Source organism: Balaenoptera borealis (assembly GCF_965194805.1).
Source record: "Balaenoptera borealis genome assembly, chromosome: 7".
Taxonomy (NCBI): Eukaryota; Metazoa; Chordata; class Mammalia; order Artiodactyla; family Balaenopteridae; genus Balaenoptera; species Balaenoptera borealis.
In genome coordinates, this window is record NC_138864.1 from 27442312 (window position 1) to 27462813 (window position 20502).

Genomic DNA, 20502 nt, shown 5'->3' on the forward strand with positions numbered 1-20502 from the left:
TGAATTCAGACCATATCATCTCCTACCTAGATTATTTCAAAAGACTTTCTCATGCCTTAGCTCCAATCTCTCCTCCATGGTACACCACAGCCATCTTCCTAAACCCAAATTTTGTCATACACTCCTTCCCTAAAATGCCTAAGCGATTCTATATTGCTTTCAAGAGAAATTCCTGAGAGAATGAATTCCTAGGTGTTCAGGCACAACCCTCAGTGGTATATTATGCATTATGTTAGGGTTTCATGATGTCATTTGTGCCCACCTCTTCAATGTCCTTTCTTGGCTTTTCTAAAACTCGTACATTGAACCAAAGCCATACCGAACTATTTATATTTCCGTAGTTTTACGTTTTCTTATGCATCTGTATTTGGGGGGGGTATGCCTTTGATCCCTTTGTTGTCCTTTCACATCCTTCCATGACCCACCATTCTTCTCCCCACCTGGGTGTAGGTGTCACAATGTCTTATAATTGTCTGTTTACAAATCTGTCTTCCTAGGCATGCTGTGAGCTACTTGCAGGAAAATATATCAGGTTTTTGTTTTGTCGAGTCTCTCACTTTATCCCAATTAAAAGTCCAGGCTAAGAATGAATAAGGAATTTATTTTATTTTACTCTTGCAAGGGCTACAGGTTAATGAAACATGTGCGAGTGTCATTGGAGGAATAAAAGCATAAATAAATGAAAAGCAAAGTTAATGATTCAAACTGTTCTGGGAAAGTAGCTTCAAAAGTAATCTGAAATTTTCAAAAATGGGAAAGAGTTTGATAGGGGAAATGATCCAATATGAGAACCAGTAAAGATCATTGCAAAAAGACTGCAGGCAGAATTTGCTTATTTTCTGGGTTGTGACCTGGCTGTGAAGGGAGCCAGATCAGAAGTTGGTTCAGGTTGCGGGCGTGATTGCCTGGCAGGTGCTTGCCATGTAGGCAAGAGGTTGAGGGCAAGATAAGATTAGGGGAGGACGTGTACTATGATGGGTAAGCCAAGTTCAGAGTCTGGTCTGGTTTTAAATTCTTCCTTCTCTTAGAAAGTAAGGACTAGCAAGTGAGTGCTAGAAACTAGAGAGTAAGAAGGGTTATCTCATGGCACTCAGCTCAGTTTTAACAGTTGTTTAAATCAGATTAGATTTTAGCACAGTAGATCTCAAAAAATTGGTGTGCATGAGAATAACCAAGAATGCTTGTATGATCAGGCCACGCAAGATGGTTGTTCTCTTGCTCTCTGTACATCCACTGCTCAACCAGTCCCTGCCCACCTACATCCTACTCACATGACTGACCTTCCCTGTTAATCATTGAGTCTAATCAATAAGTGCCTACAAACTTGTCCCAGGCCCCAGCTAGCGATTGTTCTAATCTGTAGATCAGAACATCTCCACCAAGATAGCTTATCAAAGGGGGAAGTGAAGGATGTGCTCCTCTGCTGGTTTCCATGGTAACCAATGACCCAACCTGATGTCAACTGGTAACCTCCCTCTCCGCGCCACCCCTGCACCCAGCAAAGACTGCTGCCATGTCCTGCTCATTGTCTGCCGCACTGTCACTCCAGGACCTTGCTTCAGACATGTAAGGTCCCTCATCCATTGAACCACTGATGTCTCTGTCACTGACTCCAGGCTGTTTCTTCAGTCTTGAGGCTGGGCAAGCACAGGGCTTGCAGGACTGCGGGGTGAAGCCCAACACTGCTTAACTCAGTACTCATAGTGCCTGCTTTTAAGAAACTCATTGTTGTTATAATTATCTTCATCATCATTACTCTTATTGTTTTCCTAATCTACATTTGTACCCTGTTCTTCCCACCTCACTGATTACGTAAAATTTTAATCCCTTCTAAATACTGACTTTGTCTTAATCCCTTCTAAGTCATTAAAATTCACCTACTATTATCTTGATAGCCCTTTCCTGGGAGGGTCCCTAGTTCCCTAGTGATACTATGCTATTCGTTTGTGCTCTTTTACAGTTATAAGAATAGTATAATATTTTCAACATAGTGGCTGGGACTTGGTGATTCAGACTTAAAATTCTCTTCTAGCTATTGATACTTTTGAAACAGGGTTATAAAGCTCTTTGATGTTTCATGGTCCCTCGGCTGATGATCTGCCCCTCCCTGTGCCCTGGCCTGTGGTCCTCATCTCAGCAGGATCTTTTACTCCATACTTGAAACAGCTACTTTTACCTCAAAATCTTTGTCCAGTGTCACTTTGCACACCCCATAATAATCTCTCCTGTTCGTCATCACTATGTCATCTTCTAATTTTCCTTCTTTGAAGTTCTATTTACTCTGTTCCAAAATTCTAGGCAATTATGCTACCGAATATGTCAGAGTCTCCTGATAACATTGGCATGAGGAGTCAAGCTTTTTAGCTGCCTTATTACTGTACATGCCCTTCAACCAGGGACCACCAGAAAGATGCCTGTAGTTGAAAAAGTTGAATTCATTACTTATTGCAAAGAGGGAGAAGTGTATACCATATGGAACCAATGGTGACTTGGTCTGAGGTGTTAGAAAGGATGTCTTATAGAATTTGAACTTCGGTTGAGTGATTTGGGGAGAGGGTTTAATGAAGTAGAGCATTGCTCTGAATTGAATCGTTAGGAAGCAGGGTAATTTTTACAGTTTGGTGCCTTAATGAGTCTTATCTAGGAAGAGGAAAGAGGAGACTGGTTGGGTAATGAAGCAGCGGTGACCCATATTAGGTAGGAAAGGGGGACATGTGGTGTCTGTGGCTTAGACAGTGTTCATAATTGGTCTGTATTCAGACACAGTTACAGAGTGTCTTGTTTTTGTCTTGATTCTTCATGATCATATAGTGCCCTCATCTAGTGTCGATGTTCTATGAAATTGTTTATGCTCAACAAGAGGATACCAAGGCCAGGCTGTGAGTGCCAGGCCAGTGTCCAGAAACAACAAGACCTAACAGATAGCACTGGGCCAGGACCTGGATGTCAGGGGCTGTTTTCTCTATCTCATGATAAAATTTTTTGCTACTTCAGTAATTAAACCTACTTCCATGAAATCCACTTTCCACTACTTTGGCAATAAGATTTTCATACAGTTTCTTTGTAATTTCCTCCCTAAGTGCTACGGTATGCTCAACACATTGGGTATTTTAATACAAAATTTCATTCCCTTATGCTAGCAATACGATGATGACCAATAAGAACCACAAGAGAAGATTAATCTGGGTATAATAAAAGTATACAAATTGCTTAGGGAATTGATTAATTTTTTTGTACTTATACCATAAACACTGATTTGTTATATAAGTGAAAATATATACCATTGGCAGATAGGAAATAGATGGAATAAAATCTTAATTTTATTTAGTGAAAGTTACTCGTGAAGAAATTAGAGGGTCTTACCAATTACTACAGAGAGAACGAGCTTAATAATCAGAGACTGTAGAATCTTGGAGTTGGGAATGATCATAAATCAACGTATCTCCAGAAATATACATGTAAGCTAAACTAATGTAAATGTGGTTAAAAAGCTTTCTGCTTAGACATTCTAGATGCCTCCTAAAATAAATGGGATAATCTTACTTTTTCTCTTACATAATAGACTATCATTACCATAAGTTTTGCTTAAAGAAAAGAACATCTTGTAAGTGATTCAAGTTCATGACTGAGTAATATTCAATATTTAAGTAATGTATGGATTTAAAATAGGTAGAACCATTGACAAATGTCCTGTGCTGATCATTCGCTTTGTAACTTGTCATAGGTCTGTAGAGGCAGTGCTGTGGGGCTCTGGGGAGAGGAGGAGGTGAGATGAGGCTGTATAAACTAGGCTTAGTCATGCATGAGAAAACATCTTTACATAATGTAATATTTAAGGTATTTAGAATATTGTTAAATATAACACTTTCTTTGACTTACACATATATGCTCTTTAAACATGAGCTATATAATCAATTCAAGGTTACAATCTCATATGTAAAATTAAGTTTCTTCATCTTTGAGTTTTTTTGATTGGTTTTAAAATAGAATTAAGACAGTACAGAAGAAATAGCTATTTATTTTCCAGCTCTGCTTTATTTATCATATTATCTTGTTAATAAGGAGAAGGTGTCTTGATTGAACTTCATGGAGTTTGCCCTTTAGTTACCCTTGAAGATATGATCTAAACAAAGAAAGATGCTCATTTTTCACTTTCTCCTTATGGTTTACCCTTTTGTATGATCCTATTTCATCTTTCCTGTTTTCGAGTAAAACATGTAGCTACATTTTACGTGGGCCAGAAATAATAATTTACTGAACGGGAAACTGAAATTGAGAAGTTAAAGTTCCAGTTAAACATTTTAACTTTTAATTAAACAACAAGGTTTAAATCATTTTAAAGATTACAGATGCCTGTCATGGGCCTAGAGGTGGGTTTATTCAAGCCTCGTACAACCAATGGCAGCACTTTGGATCCTTAAATCTGAATGGTTCAATAATTAAATTACATCCGAATCCTGATAACTGATTTAATTCTTTGTTAACAGTAATAAAAGGGGAATAATACCAATAAATATCCATTGGTTACCTGGGAACTTATTATTCTTGGAGTCGATTTTATGTGCGGTCAAATTTGTATAATGTGCTTTTGGGTATGTATATTCTTTAATATTACTGTCTGGAAGTTTGCTGCAGATGAACATTTATTACTGCTTTTTGTCAAAAGGAGTATTTTGTGTACCCATTTTAGCAGTAGGTACCTATTTGAAATGAAAATAAAAGGATTAGAGTCAGTCAGTTTTCTTACCTGAAATATTCCTGCACATGGTGTGTTTCTGCAAATTCTTTACACATCACAGATATTCTCAAAGTAGTTATCGTATGACTTAAGCCAGAATAAAATGGCAGCTTTCTCTTTTTTGCTTACATATAATCCTTGCTTCTCAGAGCATATCAGGCTTGGAGGCAAACAGTGGCAATTGTTTTCAACTGCGAAAACCACCCAGATGATTTCTTGGAGAGTCTCCTTTCTTTCTGACTGTCTTTAGGCTTAGATTCTCTTTCTCTCTTATCCTATCCTTTTTGAACTGTCATAATGCATTTACGTTTTACACACCTACTGGCCAAACAAGATAAATTATAAATATGTTCAACAAAAAGTAGGTTCATATAATCATTTTATCCATTGCATCTTCCTTACAAGGGCCAGTTATTGACTCTAGACTAAGTAAATCAAATGATCGATGTCTCCTGCTTACTGTTCCGTGGCCGTTTGCATCAGAGCTCTCCATCTCCTGACCTTTGTTCCTCACCCTCAGCCCCGACATATTTTCCCCCAACTCAGGGGAAAGATGTCAAACACGGCCCTAATTCCACAAACCTCAGCCTGGAATGTGAAGTGGGGAAATTGAGAAATTAGGAGATTAACTACTTCTTAATATCAACTGAAGTCTGTGCTTGCTCTTGTTATCTGGTCTGCTGTTTGTAGAACAGATACTATGTTTGTCACTTCAACCAGACCCAATATAAAAGAAGTGCTAAGTCCCTCAGTTCCTGTGATCTTTAGTGTATTGTCTCTGCTTGTACCACGACTGTTACTTCAGTTTTTAGCCAGTTTTCATTGCTTCTCCTCCTTCTACCCCTGCTGTTATGCTCCAGAGTGCCATCAAAAAAACAGCAACAAACCTTAGCAAGCATATTTCTGCCACTCATGATGATGGCTGTAAGGGCTTGCTTTTTGTTTTTACAGCCCTCTTTCCAACGGCTGCCGCCATAAACTGCACCCATTTTCCCACTTATCCAAACTCTGTCTGAAGGTGGACACCTTCTCTTCATTAGACTGAACACAAGTCTTAGTTCAGAGCTATATGTCTTTCCAGTATTATTTTATTAGTCTTCTATGTAGATTCTCATCCCAATTTACTGCTTTTAATTTGACCCTTTAAAAGTGAAAACACTTATCCTGTCCCTTTCCCTGATTACAGTTACTTAACGATTCTGTTCTGCTTCCAGAATAAAGTTCACGCTCCTTGGAATATTATACAAGGAGCTTCAACATCTGGTCTTCACTCATTTGTCTCACTTTTTGCTATTGCCCTAAAAATCAAGGTTTACGATTTTCCAAATATGTCATTCCTTCCTGCCTCTGAATTTACGCATGCTGTTCTTTCTGCTTGTACTGACCTTTCTCCCTCCTGTGTGATTAAAAAATGTCTTTTATCACTGAAGCCCTTCCATTATTTTATAGTCTAACTTCTCTCAACAAAACCACAATCTATTAAAGACCCTATGTTATTCATCTTAATGTCCCAGTGCCAAGTTCAAAGTCTGTATATAGTTGACGGTCAGTAAGTGTTCAGATGAATAAATTAGTTCCTGAACACCTTTCCTTTCTTTTAACCCAAAGCTTGGAATTGTGTTTACTTCTACTTTTTATAATTTCTCCCATGAAGGCTTAGTGAGGAAGCTTCAGTGGTTTTTTCCTGATAGTAGTTCCCAAATGTAAAAACTAGAGGTTACATGGCATTGGATAGACTTGAGTTCAAGTGTTAACTACCACATATTAGTTTTGTGACCTTGAATCAATTATGTAACCTCTCAGTGTCTCAGATTTCCCATCTGTAAAATGGCTACAAAATTATCTTATGGTTAAGATTTTAAATCAAACTATACATGAACAATTGGGAACACTCTTGTTTCCTCATCAGAAAAATAAATCATTTAAATTATTTTTAATACCCCTTTCAGCTTTCAGAATTGGGAGATATTAACTTGGTCTCTGTTCTCTTACTATCTGTGACACTGAAAAAGTAATTTCTAACATCTTATCTCTGCTTCTTAGCTAAAATGAAGCAGTTGTACCAGATGATCTATAAAGAATCTTCCAATGCTAGGTTTATTTGATCATTTATTATGTGAATCTATGTTTCTGTTTCCTTCCTTTTGTGTATATACTATTACACTAAAGTTTCCCAAGTACTTTTTTTTTTTTAATTATTGACAAATGAACATAATTTGAATAGGAGAAAGTGTTCTAGATTTACAGAGCAGGTGACTGGGAGCTCGTAAGCAACTGGCTAAATATCTTGGCCAAATTCCAAAGAAAGAATTGCATTCTTTGTGTTGACTTTCTGATTATAGAATTATATAGCAACTGTTTGTGAAGACATCAATAACATTTTTAGACTAAACAGAAATGATGTAAGCAAAATGGCCATTACAGGAATTTTGACACCCATCACTTACCAGAAACATGAATTTAAAGAACTATCCATGCACAAAAATACCTTCACAAGAGCTCAGGATTCCAGGTGAGGGATTATAGTTTCTGGGTGGAGGACGTACTGTATTTTAAAGAGATGTTAAGAGATACACAGTAGATGGCCTCAGACTTTTCAGTAAAGTACAAAATAAAGCTGTATCCTGAGAACATAGGTTTCCAGGGAAATTCTTAGGAAAATGAAGAAGCCACAACAAAGCCAAGAGAGTGAAGGCAAGAGTCACAAGATAGGAAAAAAAGTAAAGGATTGGTAAGCATGGCTCAGTTCAAATATAATCTTGTTTAAAAATGTATGTGGTTGTCAAATGAATGTTTGTTATTAAAAAAACACAAATGGTCAAATAGTATTTCAAAGCTTGAAGAAAAATAAAAAGACAATTGCCCTATTTTTCCCACCGTCTCTCATTCCCCATGTTTTTTTTCAAGGAGGACACTGAACTATTTCTAGATAACATACTTAAAGTGTTACTCCTTGATTTAAAAAAACAAATTGTTTTGTTTTACACAATTTCCTCCTGTGGAAGAGAAGGATCTAACTTTTATAGTTATCACACACAATACCACTCCACCCACCACATCCATATACATGCTTCTCATCTTCCACCCAATCAATGTAGTTATTTTTTAATATTATTGACTGTTTAAATCATTATTATGAATTTTCTGAGCAGCAGAGCCAAGAAATAAACAATGAGTGCTTTCTTTCTGGTACAATTTATGTTTTCCTGGTGATAATTGCATCCTTAAATCCTCTGTCCTCCTGGTCCAATACTAACTGTTTGGTTTTTTTTTCCCCTCGACCTGTAACATATTTCTTACCCTGAAACTTCCTTTCAGCTCTTCCTGGAAATTCCCTCTGCCCCTCATTTGTCAGATTAGCTATTTCCTTAATCCCCTGTCTTCCGATTTCTTGGTTTACTTCCTTGTTTCGGTAAAGTTTATATTCTGGAATTTCTTGGGCTCCTTAAGAAAGAGTAAAAGAGAGGTAAAATTTAGGACCTTGCATATATTAAAATGTCTCTATCCTCATTCTTGAAAATGTGTTTGCACATAGAATAACAGTTGGAAATCAGTTTTGAAGATTTTTGAAGAGATTGCTCATTTGACTTCTAAACTCCCAGTACTGCTGTCTGTTGTCTTTCTGATTTATATGTGACATTACTCCCAAACCCACCAGAGGCTTTTAAGATCTTCTGTTTATTCTTGATACTTGTGACATGAAGACAGGCAGGTAGACCATGTCCTGTGGCCCTTTTTATCCACTGTGCTGTAGTTGGGTGGCTTCCTGCACTCCGGAGACTTATGTCCTTTGATTCTAGAAAATATGCATGCACTGTGTCGTATTTCCCCACTTTCTGTCTGGTTTTATCTTGCTTTCTCAGGAAACCCTGTTATGTGGAGGTGGGATCTATTCTACGGCTACTCTAACGCTACTCCAGAAGCTCCTCTGTACTCAGATACTACAACTGCTTGCCCTTTTGACTGTGTTATTTCTACAATCATGGTTTTAATTTTCCAGATTGCTGCCTTTTATTTCTCTGGGTTTCAGTATTTCGTGATTTCATGATGTAATGTCATCTCTTCGTTGTCTGAAGATATTAGTCACAAAAGTATTTAGTGTTTTTTATTCCCTTTTCTTGTATTCATCCTTATTGTTTGCTTATTTGGTTTTAACTTTTTTCATGCAAGTCGGAAGTATTCCTCAAATGTCTGGTGATTGTCCCTTTATATTTAAGATTGTGGCCAAATGAATACAGATTGCATTCTAGAGCTGCATTGTCCAATACGGTAGCCACTAGCCACTGGTGGCTACTGAGAACTTGAAATGTAGTTCATCCCAATGGAGGTGTCCTCCAAGAGTAAAGTAAAAACCAAACTTCAAGGCTTGGCGCTGAAAAAAAAAATCTCATTAATAATTTATATGGATTGAAATGATAGTAGTTATGATACTGGACTAAGTAATACATAATATTAAAGTTAATATTACCTGTTTACTTATACTTTCAATGTGGCTAGTGGACATTTCAGAAGGATATTTAGCATGAGGCTCGTATCACACTTCCACGGGGCAGTACTGCTCTGGAGTGATCAGATGAGGGCCTGACCATTTCATTATGCTCCCTGAACTCCCCACTTCCACTAAAAAGTAGTATCAACACTACTTTTGAATCCTGTAATCTTTTGCTTGGTAGAGTTCTGGAAGTGGCAGTGGAAGAGGAATCAGCATGTGGACTTTCACTTAAACTTATTTCAACATGGATCTCTCTCATACCCTTAGCTGGGCCTCCTGGTCTTAGGTCCAGAGATCTCTTACTCCAGGTCTCCAAAGAGGAAACACCCCACCTTCTGACAGATGAGGAAGGAGAGTGAGCAGGCTGTGCAGAGTATATGGGGAGAAGATCTAGGGTTTAGGACTTCTAAAGATATTCAACCAACTTAGACTCTGCTTCCCATGCACCCATTGTCCTATCTGGGATTATATAGTAGATTCTTTTGGCTTCTGCTCTAGGTCTAGATGTTTAGACTATGACACGTTAGGTTGAGCAATTACCGTTAGTCCATTATGGCTTTCTCTGTGTTGACTGGTTTCCTGTCTTCTCTCATCTAAATCTTTGAGCTGACCATGTGTGTTCATATTTTTGTAAATTCTATTAATTGCATTTTAATGAGATTTCAGGTGCAAGTGAAAATGTATTCAATCTGCCACGTTTAAACCTTAAAATCATCTTGTCATTCCCTTCTTCAATCTTTTCTGTCAGATTATGTTCAGATACTTAAGTCTCCTATAACCTGGTCTAATATACTTCCCTCTACTTGTAGATATGAACCTTCATGGCACACCAGGCTTAGCTTGTGCACATGCCTTTTTCCAACCATCCCAGTTACATTTCTAAATGCTTTATGTGATTATCTAATTTTATTTGCTGAGAATCCCACTTACTTCTACTTTTTCACATTTAACTAATGTTCTAGGGAAGATTAAGGATCTAAGAGTTCTGTGACCATATTCTTAGGAATTTAGTCCCCATTGATCTCTTTCTTAGCTAAACTTCTATCATGTGTTTGTTTCCCACAAGTTATAGTTTTTATACTACGATAAAATGCTATTGTGAGGTATTAATCCATATGGTTTTGTTCCTCCCACTTCATTCTCTTTTCTAACTGCAAGATATGAAGCCACAAATTGAGGGAGGACTTTTAGTGGAGACAAGGAACTGACATTATGTTACTATTTGGTCTTAATAAAGACTTGGAAAATAGTTATGGTCAACTTGAAACCATTATTTTCAACACTGTCCTAAAAAAGATAAAAGGGCCATAAGCTTGGATAGAAGTGAGAACGTGGGAGCTTAGATGTGAATAAATCCCAGAGAGCTGCTGTGATCTGCCCTGCTGCAGACTCACTCCTGAAGGCAAGTTCTTTCTCCCCTTTCACCCCACAAGTGTGAGGATCTCAGAGTGGAAGTGTTGCTCAGGGAGAACAAGCCTCAGAAAACACTGCATCAGTCATGGCACCAGAACAGTGGAGTATCCTGGGCTGTGTGTGGTGTGTAGGCAGCTATGTGTTATGGAGCCCCTGGGACCCCAACACTGAGCTTAAGGCCTCTGAAGTTTGTGCAAGTCAGCTGAGAAAAAGAGAGCCATCACCTGCAAAATGCTCAAGGCCAGGATGAGGGAAAGTTATAGCCACAAATTTAGAGAGGGCATGCTCTGTGTTCTCATCTCCTCCTCTGAAAATAGCACCTATTGAGAAAAATATAACACAGTTTTAAACTTGAAATGACTGAGAAATATCAAAAATGAAAAGTTTCTTAAAAGTGACTAAATTAATTATGCTGGATCAGGCAGAATGGAGGCTTGAGGTAAAATGAAATTTCATTTTTGCACACCTGAGTCTGTGACTATAAAACTTATTTCCATTTCAGTAATATACAGCCATCCCCAAAGTTTCTTTCTTGCCAAAACAAATGGAAAACCCTACCAGGTAACCATGATAGCTTTTCTTTGTTTTAGATTAGTTAATTTTATATTTCACATTCCCTTTGTCAAGATAGACAATTCTGTTTTCCAGGAGTGATGGAAACTTGGACTTGATTTTTATTTTAAACTTTGATTTGATTTTGAAAACTTAACATGTAATTTTCTCTCCCTTTAAAGAAATATACCCTTCTAGGTGACAGGAGAGGTGGTGGCATTTCTATGGCCTTTGTTTAACGTTGATTGCATATACATACACATGTATGTGCAATTTGAGCAAATAATTGTATTATCAAGGTGGTATGACAGCCCAATATTGTAAAATGGCTGCTTTGGAGAAAAGCTAGCATTTTGGAAGCTGATAATTATTTCCTAATGTTTATTATTTGACAAGTAGATTAGTTCCCACTATATTCTGATCTACTTTTATTGGAGTATTATGTTACTTGTAGACAAAAACATCCTAATTGATACAACTGTAGCTTGGCACTCTTTGACCTTGAGCAGTTTACTTAACCTCAACCTCTCAGTCCTTTTGCCTCTCAGTGCTTTAGTATTTTTGCCGGTTGTAATATTAGCAAAACAGTAATTCTTATTTCAAGTCATTTTTATGAAGGTTAATTTAGATACTCCACATAGAGTCCTTAGAATGGTGTCTGGCCTATAGTAAGCACCCTCAGTGTCAGCCATTTGTATAACATGACATAATTTGGGTTTTTCAAAAAATGAGCTTCTAATAAGATTAAATGCCAAGTGATATTCCAAGGAATAAAAATGGTGATGTGGTTATTTTAAAAGTCAGTCAACACACAACAAGTGTGTCAACTGCCCTCCAGACAGATTCTGGAGATAAGTTCAATGACTTTTAAAAGTACTTGCCAGAAAGAGCTTTGGTTACACTTAGCCTAAAGGAGGAAAGGGCACAAGATACCATTTAGGTGGTATTTACAGTTAGACTTAAATAATTATTTGACCTGTTGTCTCATTCTACGAGGTTGCCCATGTACCTGAACATTGATTTGTGAGTTTAGACATTGAAGCTCAGTGAATTTCAAGGCAAGAAGAGTCCAGTCCCTGCCCCCAGGGACTCTGGAAGTTACCTATTAGATAGGCGAGAGCAAGACTCTGCTTCTTCTTACTTAATCCAGTTGAGCAATAGAGAAGAGGGAGAGACTCCAGGACAAACTGCCCAACAGAGGCCAGAGGGAGGGTTACACATGGAGAGAGTGTGCTGTCCTCACGTTGCCTCTGAGTCTGGTAAGGTTAGTAGAGCTTGGAAGTGAATATAATCAGAAAGCATTATAATTGGGTGGTACATGTAGAGCAGATTTTTAAATGAGTGATCTGAGTTGTGAAAAAACTTCTAAAGTGAGGGCAATAAAGGAGATTAGAGGAAAAGCAGTACTTCTAAAAAGCCAACTTCCATGACATAGTGCTACAATCTAGGCTCTACATATTTTTTTTTTAACATCTTTATTGCAGTATAATTGCTTTACAGTGGTGTGTTAGTTTCTGCTTTATAACAAAGTGAATCAGTTATACATATACATATGATCCCATATCTCTTCCCTCTTGCATCTCCCTCCCTCCCACCCTCCCTATCCCACCCCTCTAGGTGGTCACAAAGCACTGAGCTGATCTCCCTGTGCTATGCGGTTGCTTCCCACTAGCTAGCTATTTTACGTTTGGTAGTGTATATATGTCCATGCCACTCTCTCACTTTGTCACAGCTTACCCTTCCCCCTCCCCATATCCTCAAGTCCATTCTCTAGGAGGTCTGTGTCTTTATTCCCATCTTGCCACTAGGTTCTTCATGAATTTTTTTTTTCCTTAGATTCCATATATATGTGTTAGCATACTGTATTTGTTTTTCTCTTTCTGATTTACTTCACTCTGTATGACAGACTCTAACTCCATCCACCTCACTACAAATAACTCCACTTCGTTTCTTTTTATGGCTGAGTAATATTCCATTGTATATATGTGCCACATCTTCTTTATCCAGTCATCTGATGATGGACACTTAGGTTGCTTCCATGTCCTGGCTATTGTAAATAGAGCTGCAATGAACATTGTGGTACATGACTCTTTTTGAATTATGGTTTTCTCAGGGTATATGCCCAGTAGTGGGATTGCTGGGTCATATGGTAGTTCTATTTTTAGTTTTTTAAGGAACCTCCATACTGTTCTCCATAGTGGCTGTATCAATTTACATTCCCACCAACAGTGCAAGAGTGTTCCCTTTTCTCCACACCCTCTCCAGCATTTATTGTTTCTAGATTTTTTGATGATGGCCATTATGACTGGTGTGAGATGATATCTCATTGTAGTTTTGATTTGCATTTCTCTAATGATTAATGATGTTGAGCATTCTTTCATGTGTTTGTTGGCAATCTGTATATCTTCTTTGGAGAAATGTCTATTTAGGTCTTCTGCCCATTTTTGGATTGGGTTGTCTGTTTTTTTGTTATTGAGCTGCATGAGCTGCTTGTAAATTTTGGAGATTAATCCTTTGTCAGTTGCTTCATTTGCAAATATTTTCTCCCATTCTGAGGGTTGTCTTTTGGTCTTGTTTATGGTTTCCTTTGCTGTGCAAAAGTTTTTAAGTTTCATTAGGTCCCATTTGTTTATTTTTGTTTGTACTTCCATTTCTCTAGGAGGTGGGTCAAAAAGGATCTTGCTGTGATTTATGTCATAGAGTGTTCTGCCTATATTTTCCTCTAAGAGTTTGACAGTGTCTGGCCTTACATTTAGGTCTTTAATCCATTTTGAGTTTATTTTTGTGTGTGGTGTTAGGCAGTGTTCTAATTTCATACTTTTACATGTACCTGTCCAGTTTTCCCAGCACCACTTATTGAAGAGGCTGTCTTTTCTCCACTGTATATGCTTGCCTCCTTTATCAAAGATAAGGTGACCATATGTGCGTGGGTTTATCTCTGGGCTTTCTATCCTGTTCCATTGATCTGTATTTCTGTTTTTCTGCCAGTACCATACTGTCTTTATTACCGTTGCTTTGTAGTATAATCTGAAGTCAGGGATAGGCTCTACATATTTTCAAAAAGTTTTATGGTGAAAGATAGAAGAACAAAGAAATTTTTATTTAAAAATATTTTTCCTCTGTGCTTTCAAATGGAAATAAGTTTCCCCCAGGTTTATTATTTTTTAATAAGAATGCATTATTAATTTTCTATCTTACTGTGAATTAGTATTTATACAACCTCAGGTTTCTTATTTCCTTAGCCCTGAGTATGAATGCTTGCTTTCTCTAATCCCTAACATTCATAGTAAGGTGATAAGTTTTATATATAATAAGAGACATAGAGATATACTAAGATCTTTTTTAAAATTTACATTACTTAATACAGCAAAGAAATCTGTAACTATCTTAAACACTTACCTTTGATACATTTAGTCTGACTAGTTTTCAATTTAAAAATCATTGAAGTGCTTCCAAAGTTATGTATACACCTTTACTTTTAATCTCCATCAATTTCAAATTAAACTGGTAGGTTTTTATTATAACAGTCAACATATTTGCTTTCATTTTCTAAATTTAAATGAGCCTTTCTTTATCTATAAAGGCACCAGATAGTAACAGAACAAAGATACTTGTAAAATGCATCCAGTATGGTTTTCTTCTTTTTTCAGTATGAAGTAAAATTTTTGTGCTTTGAAGCAGAATTTTTAGTTCTTACTTGTACTGTTTTACACAATAAAAGATTATAACTTTTGCTAGTTTAATACAAATTTCTTTTAAATTCTAAGGTGAAACTACATTTTTTTCCCTAACAGTGCCTGGACATAGCAGACACTCAATTCATTTGCACTGAATTTCCTCTAATCTTATATATTTTGATGTCGCCACAGCAACTTTTCATATTTTCTTCCTTGACGTCACTGGCTTCTGGTAAAAACTGCTGTATCCTTCAAAAGATGGAGAAATATTCTCTGCCTTTATGTTAGCCAATGTGTTCTCTGTGTTAGCCAATGCATGGTAATTGTTCTCTGACTCATGCTTGAGGAAGAAGCTGTAATATCAGGTCCTCTGAGAAGTTTGTCATCTCTCCTTCTAAAACCTCCCCCCCCTGTAGGTTTTCCACTGTACCATAAACCTTCCATTAGACCATCTACTGTATGATTTTATAATAATTTTTCTATATGTCTATCTGTCATTCCATGAAACTAGAGTTTTATTTATTTTCATAATTTCTGGACCCAGAAATATCTAGTGCAAGGAGGAATAGTTTATTAAATTAAGTAATTTTGTGAACAAATGAATTATTTTAACTATAATCTGTATATGAAAATAATGAAAATAATTCTGAAACATCAAAGTAGCATAGCACAATGCATTTGCTGAGAGATTTATATTGACACCAGGTAAGGATTTAGATATGGGCAAGAAAATGCCTTACATGATCATGCATCCTTATGTCTTCTGACTAATCTTTGATATTACTTGTCACCTGGATGCATAAACCCAAGGTGACCTATTTCATACAAATCCTGGAAATCTTAGCATTTATCTAATTTTCTCTGTCAGTTATGCCCTCTGTAAAAATGTGGTTAACAATACCTAATTATAGAATTTTCTGTAGACTTAAATAATGACATGGAAGCATTTAGCATGATAATATGTTAACAAATATTTGTCCTCCCCCTTATCCTTTCTTAGAACTTTTCATGTGGTCCTTATAAGGGAGAAGAAATAGTATTCTACTTTTATATTTAATAATTTAATTTAAATAATTTAAAAAACATATTTAAAACAAAGTAAAATTTAAAAAGTCAAAAGAGCATTGGAACCAGAATAATTAAAAACAACTAACTTCACTCTAGTAACAGGGTACAGTGTATGGGAATCGAAGAGGTGTAAATTATTCCAATTATCCAGGAAATTAATATTAAAGTGACTAGCACTGCTGAAGAAGAACAGAGTACAATGACATACACAAAAAAACTAAAGTAATACATTAGCAAATATCAGGCCAGATCCTGGGACAAGATATGTGAAAAGGAGAAAAAGAGAGCAATATTCTAGCTGAGGGGTTTTGTTTTTTAACTGTCACTAAGGCAATGTAAAACGAGCATTTCCCCAGACCTCTGAAACTTCATCTGCTAAATGATCAAGACTAGATGATTCTTAAAATTCCTTCACATTTTGTAACATAAAGGTCACAAACGAGAGAGAGAAAAAATGTGTCATACATGGAAGTGGGTAAAAGGTCTTTGAACTAACAGTCACAGCTATTTATATCTGAGTAAATGTGGATGTCCTGTGAGCCTGGAGACTTGTGGTTGTTTACACTAGAATCTTTATGGAGAATTGTCCTCTGTGTCTGAGCTACATCTCTAAAATATGACCTCCTTGAAGGTAAGCGTTGCTAAACTATCCAAGCCAATTTGGGCACACACTATTATTGGGTTATCTTGGTAAATATTGGTAGCTTCCAATAAACAACAGTAGGGTGAGCTATAGATCTCTTTGAAAGACAGCTACAGAGAAACCTCAGAACTGGCTTCTGAAGGAAGAAGTTAAGTATCCAGCAGGAACCCAACCTGCTCCATGGGGTCTGTGAAGTCCCCACTCTGTCCTTTTAAGTATCCCAGTAGTTCTTGCATGGAAGATTCCTCAGAGGCACAGACTTAACATACTAACTACGGAATTCAGCTAACCATCCAATCCCAGTCAGGCAACCAGGAATGCCCTGAAATCAAGAACTGGACAATGGGCTATTTCTGAACTGGGCTTAGTGGGTTTTTATAGCCTATAATGTAAGGGTAGAGACTCAGGCCAGTAATATTTCTAGCCAATTCTTAAATCTTTGAGACCATTAATTCCATCAGTAAAAACCTCATTGTTACGTTTATGATGAAAATTTCCAGATTTTAGGAGATAAAGATAACTAAATTACAGATTTTGATTACATGCTAAGTAAACAGTTCTAGAATGAATGTTCACAACTAGGTTAGCTGCCCATTTCGAGATGGTAGATTAAAAGTATTCAGTACTTCCTCACTGCATTTTATATGCGAGTATTTGAAGTTCATTACAGAAAACCTCACTATAGGGATCATGCTTTCTTCTTCTTTGTGACAGGATTCTAGGCACACAGTGACCACATTATGAATCTTCATTGAGTATGTGTGTGTGTGTGTGTATGAGGATGCATGTCATCAACTTTAACCTTTACAGAATTATTGCCTTAAGAGATACGGGGAAAATCATACATTTTTTGTCTAATGTAGCATATACTGTAATGGCTTGATTTGCTTTTACAATATCTTTATTTTTGTCTTAGTTTCTTTATTCTTATGAGTTGCATATATAATAGCATACTCACCAAATATTGCTAATCTTACATGGCAAAAGAATGTCATAACTATCATAAACCTGAACTTGTTCATTTTGCAAGATCCTGCCCAACGTTGCTAACATCTCCAGCTTTCCACAAACTAGAATATTCACTGATGCTTTGTTTCTTATCCTAAAGACCAGTGTGCATGTTGTTATGTGGTTCCTAGGAAGACTGTAACGTCCTAAACAAAGACAAAGGATGAAAAGAGTCAAGGGAATTGCTATGAGAAAATAAGTAGGGATATCCCTGGAGAAGGAGTTGCTTCTGTGTTCTTTTAAGTGTCGCAGAGTAATTGTTTCTTTTTTTAAGGAAAGAACCAGGGGGGAGAGCAGCTCATTTTCAAGCTGGAGAGCTTGGCAAATATAGGCTGCAGGGTTTACTTTGGTTTAGGAATCCCACTGCCTCACTGGAGGGTCAATCAAAGTTCCACAGCCATTCTTGGATACTTGGAGGTGGGGCTGATTGATGTACAGCGGTGACTTGACCCAACATTTGAGGCAAACACAACCAGAGTCATCAGTGTTAATTCCGTATCCTCCAACCAGCATTTTGAAAGTGCGTTGACATTGGTGGCCTTGCACTTTTTCATCGGACTTCTAACTGGTAATTACACCTATATAATCACTGTGAAGTTATCTAGCCTAATAGTGTAGGACTCAAGACCAGTGCCTGCAATACTAAAATCTCTTACTTTGCTCTGAGTTTTGCTTTGTTCTTGTCCAGTTTAAGCTATACGTGCATTTTTCTCTTCTCTTAAGAAATAGAATATATGAGATGGTATAGACATTCAGGCACCCTGTCCCAAGCTTTTAGATAAGAAATTGTGTCTAAAAGAAAATGGAAGGAGTTGGTCAGGTGTTGTAATTTTACTATGATCTTGTCGGTAATAACTACAATACTAAGTGATAAGAGGACATTCAAAAATATTTGAAATTGTCCAAACCCTCCAAATTACCTATGCTTGTATTCATGCAACGATGGAATATCTTAATAGAGCACCATATTAAAAGGGCAAATTCATGTGCAGCTACCTTTTATTCTTAAGAAAATATATGCCCAGGAAGACTGTTAAATTATAAATGGCCACTTTTACCCAAAGAGGCACTTAGAATGAATATTATTATATATGTTTCGGAGTCTCTTATATTAAGATTGTAAGGCAGAGTGGTTGTCTTCCTAGTCATGGAGAAAGAAGAATCTATCCTCCCCCATCTCTTTTAGTCAACAGTAACCAGTAGAGGTCACAGGCAGTTTCTACTGGGGCATTCCTGGAATGGATCTAGTCAGCAAGTGGTCACTGTGACTTGCTAGAGAGGTGACTTTGCAATTTTATTTTACCCTCAGGTTAGGGAAACTTAGTCATCATCTTGTATACCTGACTTGGGCTACTGAATCTTTGATGCAACAGCTAACAGGATATAGGAAGTAACGTCACAAAATTAGCCATTAGATTTAAGCCAATTTTCCATTTGCAAATCATTCCTATGAGGTTTTTCATGGCAAGAACTAGCTACATAGAATGAATGGGAGGCATAGAAAACCAGGTGTAAGAATTAGGTAAAAATTTACAGATTCCAGACATAATCGTTTTATTGGTCTCATATAACCATTGCTATTAATGACATTTTATTTCAACCCGTATTATGATGCAGTGTTCTGTAGGACCAAACAACATTTGTATACCTTAACTTTATTTCACTGTGATTATCTTAAATAGTTGTAAACTGTGAAGTAAAATTGGAGGCAGTGGTTTCCCTCAGTGGGTATTGTGTGAAGATAGCATACTAAAGAAAGTGTGTAACATAGACAGGGACAGGAAATGTCAATACAAGCTCATTCAAGGAATAATTCATAACCTTGCTTGCACCTCAGACCTATACAATTCTATTTGACATTTTGGTAGTTAATATTGTTATTTAAGCATTCCAGACAACCCATAATTAAATATTTCGATCCAAGATCACAAAACAATTACTGACTTACAATTATGTATGTTACCTAAATGTAAATAATCAGAAAACAAAAAACTTGAAATGACATGCTGTATAATAATGCTACTAAACAGATATATTTTTATTTTTATTTTTAACATCTTTATTGGAGTATAATTGCTTTACCGTGGTATGTTAGTTTTTGCTTTATAACAAAGTGAATCAGCTATACATATACATATATCTCCATATCCCCTCCCTCTTGCATCTCCCTCCCTCCCACCCTCCCTATCCCCCCCCCCAGGTGGTCACAAAGCACAGAGCTGATCTCCCTGTGCTATGCAGCTGCTTCCCACTAGCTATCTATTTTACATTTGGTAGCGTATATATGTCCATGCCGCTCTCTCACTTTGTCCCAGCTTACCCTTCCCCCTCTCCGTGTCCTCAAGTCCATTCTCTACGTCTGCGTCTTTATTCCTGTCCTGCCCTTAGGGTCTTCAGAACCATTTTTTTTTCTTTTTTTAGATTCCATATATATGTGTTAGCATACAGTATTTGTTTTTCTCTTTCTGACTTACTTCACTCTGTATGACAGACTAAAGGTCCATCCACCTCACTACAAATAACTCAATTTCGTTTCTTTTTATGGCTGGGTAATATACCATTGTATATATGTGCCACATCTTCTTTATCAATTCACAAAGAGATATATTTTTATATGAAAAGTCAAGGACTTTGTGAATGTCAGCATTATGTAAATGACTTTGGAGAGTTGGGTTATGTGTTGCATCTTGTTTATTCATTCAACAAATATTTGTCTGCCCATCACATACTGCACATTGACCATTTTCTGTACCTAATTTCATCCACTTAGCACTTTGAGTGATCAATTAATTCCCCAGCATAAATATCATTATTTAATAAATTAAATCTATCAATATAGGGGATGTTATATAGGGGTCACTGCTCTACTTGGTAATCAGGGAATCTTCCACTGAGTTTGGTACCACAGGTT

The 20502-nt window shown here is 36.9% G+C and overlaps 1 protein-coding gene across 5 annotated transcripts in view; it reads left to right on the forward strand.

Moving 5' to 3' along the window:
• Nucleotides 1-20502, forward strand: part of LOC309632155 (platelet glycoprotein 4) — a 200930-nt gene that overhangs the window by 41387 nt on the left and 139041 nt on the right. Inside the window, exon 1 of one of the 5 annotated variants that reach the window (XM_082399381.1) lies at nt 16484-16571. The exons of 3 other annotated variants lie outside the window; for them this stretch is intronic. The gene's annotated coding sequence lies outside the window, so the exon portion shown is untranslated. Of the gene's footprint in view, nt 1-16483; nt 16572-20502 lie in introns of those variants that run through there. One more of the 5 variants, XM_082399385.1, reaches the window with a different exon arrangement.